We start from the raw sequence: 13,138 nt of genomic DNA, 5'->3' as shown, positions 1-13,138 counted from the left end.
ACAAGAGTTAGTTATTCACTTTGTACAATCCCTTAACGTCTACCCCTAGCAATGTTATACCAGGAACAAGAGCTTGACTGTTGGATGGCTTGTCACGTTCTATGTAGGTCATCGCAGGAGCTGGGCAGGGAGACCTCCATCAGTTCTGAGCCCAAAACATCTGGTTGCAGTTTGCAACATTTTGACTTGACTGTCAAAAGTCTGTTTAGCTGACAGATGAAAGTGATGGTCCTGACAATGAAGCAGGAAATTGGGGATGAAATCCAACTAAGAGAGACCAGAAGGCTTTTGCTTCCGAAACACATTGTTCTTTCCTCAAAGCAATCCCTCAGAATTAAAGGACCTTGCAAGTCTTTGCAACCTGAGTTTCACAACCTATATGAGGTGAGTGTGTACTTGTGTGATAGCAAACAAAGGAACTATGACAGTAGTTCAAACTTTCACTTCAGCACCTGACCATTGGGATGCTGTTGCTTGTATTGTAATGGTAGGTGTGAGACTGGTTATAAACAAATCTGAGTTCCAAACGAATGCATTTTAAACTGGACACCATTCTCAAAACTGTCTCCAAGAAATAGGAACTGGAGGAAACTATGACTCCTGGAGTCTGCTCCACCACTCAGGAAGATCATGGGGGAATATGTCTTGATCTCAATTCCACTTTCTTGTGCATCCCTTGTTGCTTTGATTCCCCTATAATCTCTACAAACCTACACTCAGTGGCTACTTTATCAGGTATAACTGTACAACTGCTCATTAAAGCAATTATCTAATCAGTCAATCCTGTGGCAGCAATTCAGTGCATGCAGACGTGGTCAAGAGGTTCAGTTGTCGTTCAGACCAAACATCACAATGGGGAAGAAATATGATTGTTGTGACCTTGACCATGGAATGATTGTTGGTGCCAGATGGAGTGGTTTGATTATCTCAAAAGCTATTGATCTTCTTTGATTTTCATCCACAGTAGTCTCCAGAGTTTACAGAGAATGGTGTGAAATACAAAAACAACATCAATAGGTGGCAGTTCTGTGGGCAAAAATGCTTTGTAAGTGAGAGAGGTCAGAGAATGACCACACTGGTTCAAGCTGACAGGGAGATGACAGTAACTCAAATAACCACACATTACAACAGTGATGTGCTGAAGAGCTTCTCTAAATACACAATGTGTCGAACCTTGAAGTGGTTGGGGTACAGGAGCAGAAGAGAAGGAACATACACTCAGACCACTTTATTAGGTATAGTAGGTTCATTATAAAGTACCCACTGTGTGTAACTCAACTGTGAGTATAGTCACAAACTCTTCAAGGCAGAAAACATGAAAGGTTAACAACAGCGTGATGAAAGACACTCGTTCACATCTCCATCCTAAACAAGTGATTCCTTATTCAGAATAATACTGAGTAACACACACACAATGCTGGAGGAGCTCAGCAGGTCAGGTGGCATCTATGGAGAGGAATGAACTGTCAATGTTTCAGGCCAAGACCCTTCGTCAGGATCCTTCATCTGGAATTAAAGTTCTAGGTTCCCTCATGACTAGATATATCTTCTAAGCCAGGGGCTCCTACCCGTTTTTTATACCACAGATCCCTATCATTAGCCGAGGGGTCCTTGGACCCTAGGTTGGGAATCTGTGCACTAAGCCCTCCATCCCATAAAGCAGGGGTCCCCAACCTTTTCTGCACTGCAGACTGGTTTAATAATGACATTATTCTTGTGGGCTGGCCGACACCGGGGTGGGGGGTTTGTGTTCAATTTCAACAGTGCGTGACAGGGAATGAGTAAAGGTGCAGCTGACTCATATCGTTTCCTCGCGGCCCGGTGGTTGGGGCCCACTGCCATAAAGCTCTCAGAATTTACATTTCAAAGGGTTATAAAGAGATGGGGATACAGCATTAAACCAGGCTTTGGCTGACCAAATCTGCATTGCCTGTTAACAATCCATTACTCTAATCCTACATTAATACCTGTGATGTCAAGATCAAAGTCAAGGCTGAGTTTATTGTCATATGCACAAATATATGTATGCACGGGCGTAATGAAAACCTTACAGTGCATCACAGGCTCACGGCATCATGTAAGATGAATTCCCAAAAAAACATAAATTATCCACAATTTTGACAAGAAAGAACATAATTAAAATCCATTTTGCGATACAAAGTAGTTCAAGTGGTCAGAGTGTTGCTATACCGAGGTTGTGATTAGGGTTCTGCGGGTTGGGTCAAGAAATGATTGATTGAAGGGTAGTAGCAATTCCTGAAACTGATGGCGTGGGATTTCAAGCCTCTGTACCTCCTGTCTGATCGTAGCTGTAAGAACATGGCACGGCTCAGATGTTGGGGATCTTTAATAATGGATGGTGCCTTCTTGAGGCAGTACCTCATGTATGTATTACCGATGGTGGGGAAGGCTGTGCCTGTGATATATTGGGCTGAACTCACTCCTCTCTGCAGCTTCATGTATTCCCGTGTATTTGAATAGCTATACCAGACCATGATGGGAATAGTTCCACAAGTAAATTTGTGGAAATTTGTTCGAGTGTTTAGTGATATGCTGAAATCCCAAGAAAGCAAAAACCCTGGCATGCCTTCCATCAATGACTAAACCCAGGACAGGCCATCCGATTTAGTAATGCTCAGGAATCTAACATTCCGCACCCTCTCCACATCAATCGACCGATGTAGACTGATGCACGTTTGTCCTCCTTCCCCCTTCCTGTCAACAATCATCTCTTTAGCTTTGCTGACATTGAGCGAGAGGTTGTTGCTTGGGCAGCACTGAACCAGGTGCCCAGTCTCACTCCACCAGGCTGACTCATCGCCACCTGTGATGCATCAAAATAAAACACTGGTGTCATTTTTCATTCCCTGATCTCTCTTAGCCAATCAGTATACAGTCTATGTCTTGTATTTCATTTCTCCCCACAACCCTGCTTTGAATGCTCACCCCCATCCCCTCCCCCACACACATACATGCAAACACTCTATCTCCAGTTCTGGAGTTCCTGATCCAAGGTGTTAATTGGTTTCTCTTTCCACTAATACTGCTTGTCAGACTGAATTCTCCCACATTTCTGTTTTTTGCTGCATTAATCAAACTTTTGAAATTCTTTTCATTATTAAGACCACTTTTCACTTTTCTAAACTCCACAGAGTATCAGCCTAGCCTGCAGAATCTTTCGTTTTAATACTGCTCCTTCAGCCTGGTGACGATCCCTGTAAACATTCACTGAACTGCCCTACTGAATGAGTAGACCAAATCTCAGCATGTTCTTCCAGGCATGGTGCCACCATCACCTCACTGAGCTTCAACATGACTTGTCCGATTTTTATTCCTTTCCTTTTGCAATGAAGGCCAAAATTCCATGGTCTCCAGCTGATGGCATGAATGTTGATTTGTCTAACTTCAGGCAATTTCTTCCCTCGTCTCCTTTCTCTTTTTTTTTCACCCTGCCCATTCTGGCTCCCCTCTTGCCCTTCTCTTTTCCACCTCTGCCTATCAATTCTCTCTGGTGCCCCTCCTTCTTCCCTTTCTTACCATGGTCCACTCTCCTCTCCTATCAGATTATTTTTCTTCTTCAGTCCTTTACTTTCTCCACCGATCACTTCCCAGCTTTCCCCTCCCGCACCCACTGCTCTGGTCTCACCTATTACCTGCCAGCCTGCACTCCTTCCCCTCCCAAAACCACTCTATTCTGGCTTTCCAGTCCTAATGAAGTGTCTTGGACTGAAATAGTGACTGTTTACTTCTTCCCATGGATGCTACCTGACTTGCTGAGTCCTTCTGTTTGTGTTACTCTGGATTTCCAGCATCTCATATTTTCCAAATTCTAATTCCTTTTCTAATTACCTGCTGTGTCTGCATACCAAATTCTTGTACTTCATATCCGAAAGCAGCTTCGCTTAATCTTTCTCCAGCTGAATAATATTCCCCTTTTCCAATACTCCACTTCACCTACCACCCCATCAGCCTCTGCGTCCAACACATCACTCTCCACCCAACACATCACTCTCCACAACTTCCACCATTTTCAATAGGACCCTATCACCAAATGTGTTCTTACTTCCCTTCCACTCCCTGCTTTCTGCAGGATTGCTCCCTCTGTGATGCCCTTGTCCATTTATCCCTCCCTACTCATCTCCCTCCTGGCACTATCCCTGCGAGCAGAAGAAGTGCTATAGCTGCCCGTTCACCTCCTCCCTCACCTCCACTCAGGGTCTCAAAAGTTCTTCTCGGTGAGGAAGCACCTCACCTGTGAATCTGTTGGGGTCGTCTATTGTATATGGTCCACCTGATGTGGCCTCCATTTCACTGGTAAGTCCCGATGTAGATTGTTGGACCGCATTGTTGAGCATCTCTGCTCCATCCTCAAAAAGCTGGATTTCCTGGTGGCCAACCATTTTAATTCCTATCCCCATTCCTGTTCTGACATGGCCGTCCATGGCCTCCTCTTCTGCCATGATGAGCCACTCTCAGGTTGGAGGAGCAACACCTCATGTTCTGTCTGGGTAGCCTCCAACTTCGACAATCGAATGAACATCGATTTCTCTAACTTCTGGTATTTTTCCCTTCTCCCCTTCCCTCTTCTTCAATTTCCTACTCTGGCCTCTTACCTCTCCTTCTTACCTGCCTATCACCTCTCCCTGGTGCCCTCCTCCTTCTCTTTCTCCCACAGTCCACTCTCCTCAAGCCTTCTTCTCAAGCCCTCTATCGTCTCCACCTATCACATTGCAGTTTCTTACTTTATCCCTCCACTTCCCAACCCCCCACCTCTCACTTTCTAGCTTGTCCTCCATCCCCTCCCCCCATCTTCTTATTCTGGTATTTTATCCCTTCCTTTGATGAAGGGTCTGGGCTGAAATGTTGACTGTTTGTTCATTTTCGTAAATGCTACCTGACCTGCTATGTTCCTCCAGCATTCGTGTGTGTTCCACTTTTCCATTCTTCCAAACAGATTGAACATCACATGATATTCATCTGGCATGTTTTTGCCAATGGCTTTGCCTAGATATATGTGTATAGATTCTGTCTCCTCCTCATGACTTACTGTACTGTGCAGAAGTCTTAGGCATAGGTATATAGCTTGGGTGCCTTAGACTTTTGTACAGAACTGTATTATTATGTCTTTCCAGTTTCCAAATAACACTCAATACTACTGAGCTAAGTATTCTTAGTTCTGTTTCCCAACCACCACCATTCTATTTTAACCAATATACAATCCTGTGTAAAATTCATAGATACTATATATATATATATATATGTGTGTGTGTGTGTACACAAGACTTTTGTATAGTACTGTACTCTTCCATCTCTTTTTGTTTCAACAAATAGGGCTGCAATGCTTCGGTCACTTATAGAACATCTTTGACAATATGGTAACTACAGAAGCCAACTGAAAGATCATAGAGTTGATGTTTGAAATAATGGGTGATTTATTAAAAAAAAACTGATGTGTACCATGTCATAAAGACACGGTACATAATGATTATGACCGCTGTAAGGGGAAAGGATGAAGAGGGTTAATAACTAGTAAATATGGATGTAGATTAGCCAGCTAGTGGTGTAGTGGCATCAGTGCCGGACTTCGGAGTGAAGGCTCCAGAGTTCTAATCCAACCGGCTCCCTTGCACGCTTTCCATCCGTGCTGGGTTGAGCATTGAGCTAGAAACCTGGCCTCGTAAAAATAAGAAAGCCTGCTTAAAAAAAACACAGTCATGACGGCGTCCCGATGACTCCACTCAGAGTTTTGGAGTTAAGGGCTTTCTTCTTCTTTTTCTTCTTATGGATGTAGAATGTGTTAAGATGGCAATAGGGAAGCACAGACAAAACCTCATCTACCTGAGCATGAATGTGGTACATCCTTCACATTCTCAGTGGAAAAGATTACCAGCAAAACTACATTGTGGTGGCAGGAAGACTTAATTAAGTAACAGACTAAGTCCTGATTACGGAATAAAAAAGATTATCCACAGATGTAACAGTAAGTCTAGTTTTCTATTATAGCGATGGGTACACACCATAACTTAATTAGTGAACTTCCTGAAACATGCATGTCATCGTTGCTGCATTCCATGTCGCTACTTTTGTCTGTGTTTCCCTGTTACCATCTTAACACAATCTACATCTATATTTACTAGTTATTAACCCTCTTCATTCTTTCCCCTTGCAGCAGCCATTATCATTATGTGCCATGTCTTTATGATGTGGATGATTATTGTCTTCCTTCTATCCGTGACCATGATTGTTCTTGGCAATTTTTTCTGCAGAAATGGTTTGCCTTTGTCTTCTTCTGAGCAATATCCTTACAAGACAGGCGGCCCCAGTCATTATCCATACTCTTCAGAGATTGTCTGCCTGGCATCAGTGGTCACGTAACCAGGACTTGTGATATGCACCAGCTGCTCATACGACCATCCACCACCTGCTCCCATGGCTTCTCGTGACCCTGATATGGGGTGGAGGGAGCACAAAGCAGGAGTTACACCTTGCCAAAGGTTAACCCGCAGGCTAGCGGAGGAAAGGATCACCTTACACCTCCTTATGTAGAGACGTATTTCCACTCCACCAGCCAGTGGAAATGGCAGCTTTGACTTCTGTAGCAAGCCAGTTCCTTAAGCTAACTAACCTGTTAATGACCCATTTGCTTGGCTTTCTCTTTCCCACAAGATAACAGATAATCACAATTCCTGTGTCTATTATCAGGATATCAAATATAGCCCATTACTTTTCTTAATCTTTTTTACTTTTCGGGTCATTGACAGCAACACATAAAAGGCCATTTTGCCCAACTGGACCGTGACAACCAAGATCCAAGATCCCCACTTTAGCTAGTTCCATTTGCCTGCATTTGGCCAGTATCCCTCTAAACATTATATATATATATATATATAGACACACACACACACACAATATAGCTTGGGTGCCTAAGACTTTTGCATAGTACTGTCTTTGTCAACGTGGAACTGAGAACGAGTTTGTAAATCTGGCAGGAGGAAAGGATGTTGGGAATGGCAAAGGTGAGCGCAGTGGGAGGGGTGTGGGGTGGGTGGCAAAGAAAGAGCTCCAGGGGTGGAGGCATGGTGTGGGAGCAGACACCCACAGCCCTGAGGTACCAGGCAAGGTCATTCGATTCTGAACAATTGGTTTATTGATCATTACAGAGTGTTTCTCGTGCTTCCCACGCCCTCCCCTCTCCCTTCCCTCTCCTTCCCCTTTTCCCAGCCCTGACTCCCCTCTCCCTGCCCCCTTCCCACTCTCAGTCCACAATTGAGACCCGTATCAGAATCAGGCTCATCGTTATTCATCTATGTCATGATTTTTTTCCAGCAATACAGTGCAAATCATTAGATTACTCTAGTAATGTGCAAAAGTCTTAGGCAACCTTACTTATATACTGTATATAGTATGTGCCCAAAACTTTTGCTCAGTACTGTAGTTTTGCCAAGTAGTCAAAAGTAATTAATGTAAGATCTTGATTTAACCTACTATTATTTCTTGACTTACTGTGTCTTGGTTTTGGACTTGCCACAACCCAATCTTGACATTTTAATGTTAATTTTAATCCACCTTCTAAACCATGCTGATCTGTACAGGGAACACATGAAGATGAATTTCAAATGAGAGGAATCAGAAGGCATTTGCTTCACGAAGCCATTGCTCTTTCCTTAGGCAATCCCTCAGAGAGTCAGCAGGCTGATTCAACAAGTAATTATGGATGTAGTTTGCTGGGATTTCTTGCAAGGGGCATGGAATAAATAAGTAGGAAACACTCATTGCAACTCTATAGGGCAAAAGTGAGACATCATCAGGAGAACTGCTCGCAGTCTTGATCTTGAACATGGGATGAACATCAAATTCTCAAACATTTGGTACCTCCATCCCTTTTTTATTTTCTCCCTCCTCCCAATCCACCTGCCCCCTTCACCCTATCTCTTTCTTCTCTCCTATCCTTTCTATTTGCCCATCATTCACATACTCCTCCCACCAGTTCCCCTTCTCACCTCCTTCTCATTATTCCATGCTCCATCATACCCTCCAATCAGATTCCATCTCCTTCAGCCCTTTGTTACTTCCACCTATCACCTCTCAGCTTCTGACATTATTCTCACTCTTCCCCTCTCCCATATCTGCCTTTAACTCCCTCTCACCTAGGTCAACCTATCACCTGCTAGCTCTTGCTCGAAACATTTCTCTCCATCTTTTTATGCTGCCTCCTCTCTTTCTTTCCAGTCCAATGAGGGGTCTCAACACCAACAATGACTTTTTCCCTCTGTAGATGTTACCTGATCCTTTGTTCTCCTTCAGCTTCCTGTATCTGTTGCTCCAGATTCCCAGTACCTGCAGTTTCTTGAGATTCGGCTTTGACCTCCCTGTCTAAGAAAGGATATATTTGTATTGAAAGCAGTTCAGAAAATGCCCACTGCATTGATATTCACATTGCATGGAAGGTTGCCATTTGGCCCTTTGAATCTTTACCCTCCATTTCAATAAAATAGCCCTTCTGGCCAATAATGTGACAAATGCAATTACATGTTGGTCTGATATACTTATACTTTATACTTTATTGTTGCCAAACAATTGATACTAGAATGTACAATCATCACAATGATATTTGATTCTGCGCTTCTGCTCCTGGATTACAAATATTAAATATTAAAATATTAAAAATAGTAAAAATTAGTAAATATTAAAAACTTAAATTATAAATCATATATTAAAAAATAGAAAAATGGAAAGTAAGGTGGTGCAGAAAAACCGAGAGGCAAGTTTATCTGATATAGAAATACAGTGAATATATTGAGGAATTATACTGAACTAAACTGTCAATTTATTAGGTTGTAAATTAAGTTTTAAAGCTTTAGAAATTATAGAGAAAATAGATTTCTAAAACTGTTTCAATACAGAACATGACCAAAACAGATGTGTCAATATAGCCATCTCAGTTTTACATCTATCACACTGACTATCAACATCAGGAAATATTTTAGACAGTCTCTCCTTTGTCAAATAGTAACGATGTACAATTTTAAATTGAATTAGAGAGTGACTGGCACAAATCGAAGAAGAGTTAACCAATTTCAAAATTTGCAACCAATCCTCTGTTATCAAGGTCATGTTAAGCTCTCTTTCCCAATCTTGCTTAATCTTAAATAAAGGATAATTATACTGTTGTAATAGTAAATTATAAATTTTCCCAATAAAACCTTTCACTAAAGGATTCATTTTTAAAATAATGTCTAACAGGTCAGAATCTTGTATATATGGAAAATTACTTAAATATTCTTGTAAGAAATGTCTGACCTGTAGATATTGCAAGAAATGTGAGTGCGAGAGAGAGTATTTAGTTATTAATTTCTCAAAAGACATCAGTCGACCTTCTTGAAACAGATCCATGAATTCATAAACTCCTTTATTCCTCCAAAGAAAAAAGGTAGGATCACTAAGTGAAGATGCCTCTGCTCCCACTTTGATATAATGGTTCTCTCAGGTGATGTTATGTCTTAGTTTGGAGAAAATTAGAAGTCAAACTTTTGATCCTCGATTTGACTTTGAGAAAAGGTGGGTTTCTTTTGCCCGCTACTATCATTTGATTTGAGTTAATTAAGATGGTCCCCTTCTGATTCTTGTGTAATTGGATTTGGTTGGCAGATTGATGTTTTTTCTTTTATGGAAATTTGTATGGCGTATAGCTCCGGGGTTGTGCTCCCAATGGGTTTTTTTTTCTCGTTTTTTTGTTTTAGTTAGTAGGGGCTCTTTTTTCCAAAAAAAATAGTTTTAACATTTTGTTTTTTCTTATTATTATTGGTATACTGTTTAGCTTGGTTAATCAGTTATTTGATAGTTTAACTCTTATTGTACATATTGATATGTTGATTTGACTACTTTAATGTATTTTTGTTGCTTTTCAATAATAGTTAATAAAAAGATTTAAAAATGCAATGAAATGGATCTTTACCCTCAATGCATACCAATCAGTCACATTCTTCCATTTAATGCACGCAAAATGATGGAGGAACTCATCAGGCCAGGCAGCACCTATGGAGAGGAATGAACAGTCCATCTTACTGGGTCCTGATGAAGGATCTTTGCCCAAAATGTAGAGTGTTTATTCCTCTCCACAGATGTTGTCTCTCCTGCTGAGTTCTTCCAGCATTTTACGTGTAGATTTCCAGCAGCTTCAGAATCTCTTGTGTTTACCATTTGCCTCCTTACAATCTCTCTTTCCCGGCAATACTACCAGTTTGCTCCCAGTTGGTTCCATCTCGGTATAATAGAATGATTATTGATGACAGATGGACCAGTTTGAGTATCTGAAATATGGCTGATTACTTGGGGTTTTCATGCACAACAAGCTCTAGAGTTTACAGAGAATGGTGCAAAAAAACAAAAGAAAACATCCAGTGAACGGCAGTTTTTGTGGGGGAGAGCCCCTTATTAACGAGAGGGGTCGGAGGAGAATGACCAGATTCGCTCAAGCTGACAGGAAGGCAACAGTAACGCAAATAACCACACATTACAACAGTGGTGTGCGGAAAAGCATCTCTGAATGCACAACACGTCGATCCTTTAAGTGAATAGGCTGCAGCAGCAGCCAAAGACCATGGACAGCCACTTAGTAACCACTTTATTATGCACAGGAAGTTTTAGGAAAGCAGCATCTGACGATAAGGGCCCCCAACATCCGGGTCATGCTCTCTTCTCACTGCTGCCATCAGGAGCCTCAGGACACATGACCAGGTTGAGGAACAGTTATTACCCCTCAACCATCAGGCTCTTGAAACAGGGCATAATTTCACTCGCACCCATCACTGAAATCTTCCCATAACCTATGGGTTCAGTTTCAAGGAGTCTTCCGCGCACGTGCCCAATATTTATCACTTATTTATTAATTACTATGATTTATTTTTTCTCAGTTCAAGCTGGTAAAATCTGGGGTACAGGCATAGCCAAGCATGCTCATTTCTCAATTGCTAGAAACTATTACTATTATTATTTCTTTTTTTTCTCTTTTAGTATTGCACGGTTGTCTTTTGCACATTTTTTGATAGTCCTTTCTGTTGGGTGCGGTTTTCTATTGTGTTTCTTGTATTTACTATGAATACCTGCAAGAAAATGAATCCCAAGGTTGTATGTGGTGACATATATGTAATTTGTTTATAAATTTGCTTTGATTTATATCCTATGGCTGTGAACAAGAATTTTACAAAAACAAGCAGAAAATCTCTTGAACTTTATAGGACTGGGTGTACTGAAATTTTAGTGATTTTGTACTTAAATCTATATAAAAAAACTGCTGGAGGAAATAACCAGCACAGGCAGCATCTATCTAGGGAAATGGGTAGTCGATGTTTTAGGTTGAGTCACTTCATTTGGCCTTAAGTCTCCTGGGCACAATGTAGGTGGACTTGAAACCCCAGAGAGATCAAACTTTTCATTCCATAAGGCCTGGGTGGGCTGTTTGAATGTCATTATGTATGGGATGATGTCTGGAGCTCAAATGCTTCAATGGAGAGCAAAGAACTGGTGCCAGATTGGAAAGAGGAATAAAGTGCCTTTGGCACAATCTAGCACAGAAGCTAGTGTAAATAACATATTGGATATTCATTCAGAGTGAAATTTGTGGCAAGGATATTAATTTGTCACAACGAATAGTTTAACTCTCACTAAACGTTTGGACATGTATTGAACAGTGTAACTAATGTTCCAGTACATTTTGCAATGCTACACCACTTATGTCAGTTGTCTCCTGAGGCAGTTAGCGTTTCTGAGTCTTACTAGCCTGCTTCATAGCATTGACATTGTATAGATTTGTCTTCAACCATTTCTCTCCATTTAAAAACTGGCATGTTGCTTGCTGTAATATTAATTCTTCATATCAAATGGCAAATTATATTAAAATGAGAGCCCTGGACACCTTTTATATTTCAACTTCTAACAGGAGCTATGATTGTTGCATCTTCTGCAATATGGATAATAGATGTCACATGCCGTGGAAGGCAATGTCAGAGGAAGTGAAGGAAGGTGGGTACAATTACAAAATTTATTTAGTGATACAGTATGGAGTAGGCCTCTCCGGCCCTTCGAGCCTCACTGCCCCAGCAACCCTTGACAACCGCGATTTACCCCTCACCTAACAATGCACAATGACCAATGACCCTACCCAGTACATCTTTGGAATGGAAGGAAACCAAAGCACCCAGGGATTTCCCATGCATTTCACCGGGAGGATGTACAGAGACTCCTTAAGGACGGCGCTGGAATTGAAATCCGAACTCTGACGCCCAGAGCTGTAATAGCGTCACACAAACTGCTACGCTGCTGTGGTGCCCAAAGATATTTCGAACAGATGCATGGATAGGAAAGATTTTGAGGGATATGGGCCAAAAGTGGGGAAATGGACCTGGCTGAAGCAGGCAACTTGGCTGGTGTAGACGAGTTGGACTGAAGTGTTGTGTGACTCTGTAATGTATCTCCAGTTGTATACTTTGTGTGTGTGTGTGTATCAGAAAGATTTTGAGTAGATTAAAATAAATTCTCTAAAATTCTAATCAACAGTGGGGGGGAAAAAAGTTGTTGCTCTAATAAGTCTGGCAGTGTGTGGGTGTGATTACATTCTCATTAATGTCAATGCTCCATGGTCTCTTCCCACATTCTAATCTTGATTATTACTGTGGGAATTCTAATTAGGTTCCAGAATAGTTCTCATAAACTGGAATGTCGAAAGGAGAGAGAGCAAAAAGAGGGAACAATAAATCAGTTCGGCATCAGTAGCAGGGAGCATACTGGAATTTATTTTTAAAAAGCAGCAACAGAGCATTTCAAAATAGTAATCTCTTCAGGCAGAGTCAACAAGAAGAGTCAAAGGAGAAACTATGGGATTTTTTTTGACATTATAACTCACACCTCTAACCCCTTAATCTAAACACATTTTCTTATTATTGACATGTCCGTTAAGGAAGTTTCTCACTGTATTCCCTGTCTATGACACTCATAATTGTGTTCAGTACTATGCAAAAGTATTAGACACATATATATTGTAAAGCTAGAGTTCCTAACACTTTTGTACTGTAGTATAGTGACTTTATGTATTGCACTATACTGCTAATACAAAACAAAAAACAAATTTCATGACATATGT

General features: G+C 41.2%; 1 protein-coding gene across 1 annotated transcript in view; it reads left to right on the top strand.

Moving 5' to 3' along the window:
* Positions 1-13,138, top strand: part of gabrb3 (gamma-aminobutyric acid type A receptor subunit beta3) — a 729,956-nt gene that overhangs the window by 192,668 nt on the left and 524,150 nt on the right. The window lies entirely within an intron of this gene.

This window comes from Mobula hypostoma, chromosome 7 (genome assembly GCF_963921235.1).
Source record: "Mobula hypostoma chromosome 7, sMobHyp1.1, whole genome shotgun sequence".
Lineage (NCBI taxonomy): Eukaryota > Metazoa > Chordata > Chondrichthyes > Myliobatiformes > Myliobatidae > Mobula > Mobula hypostoma.
Note: the sequence above shows the minus strand (reverse complement) of the source record. Positions and strands in the feature narration are given on the sequence as shown.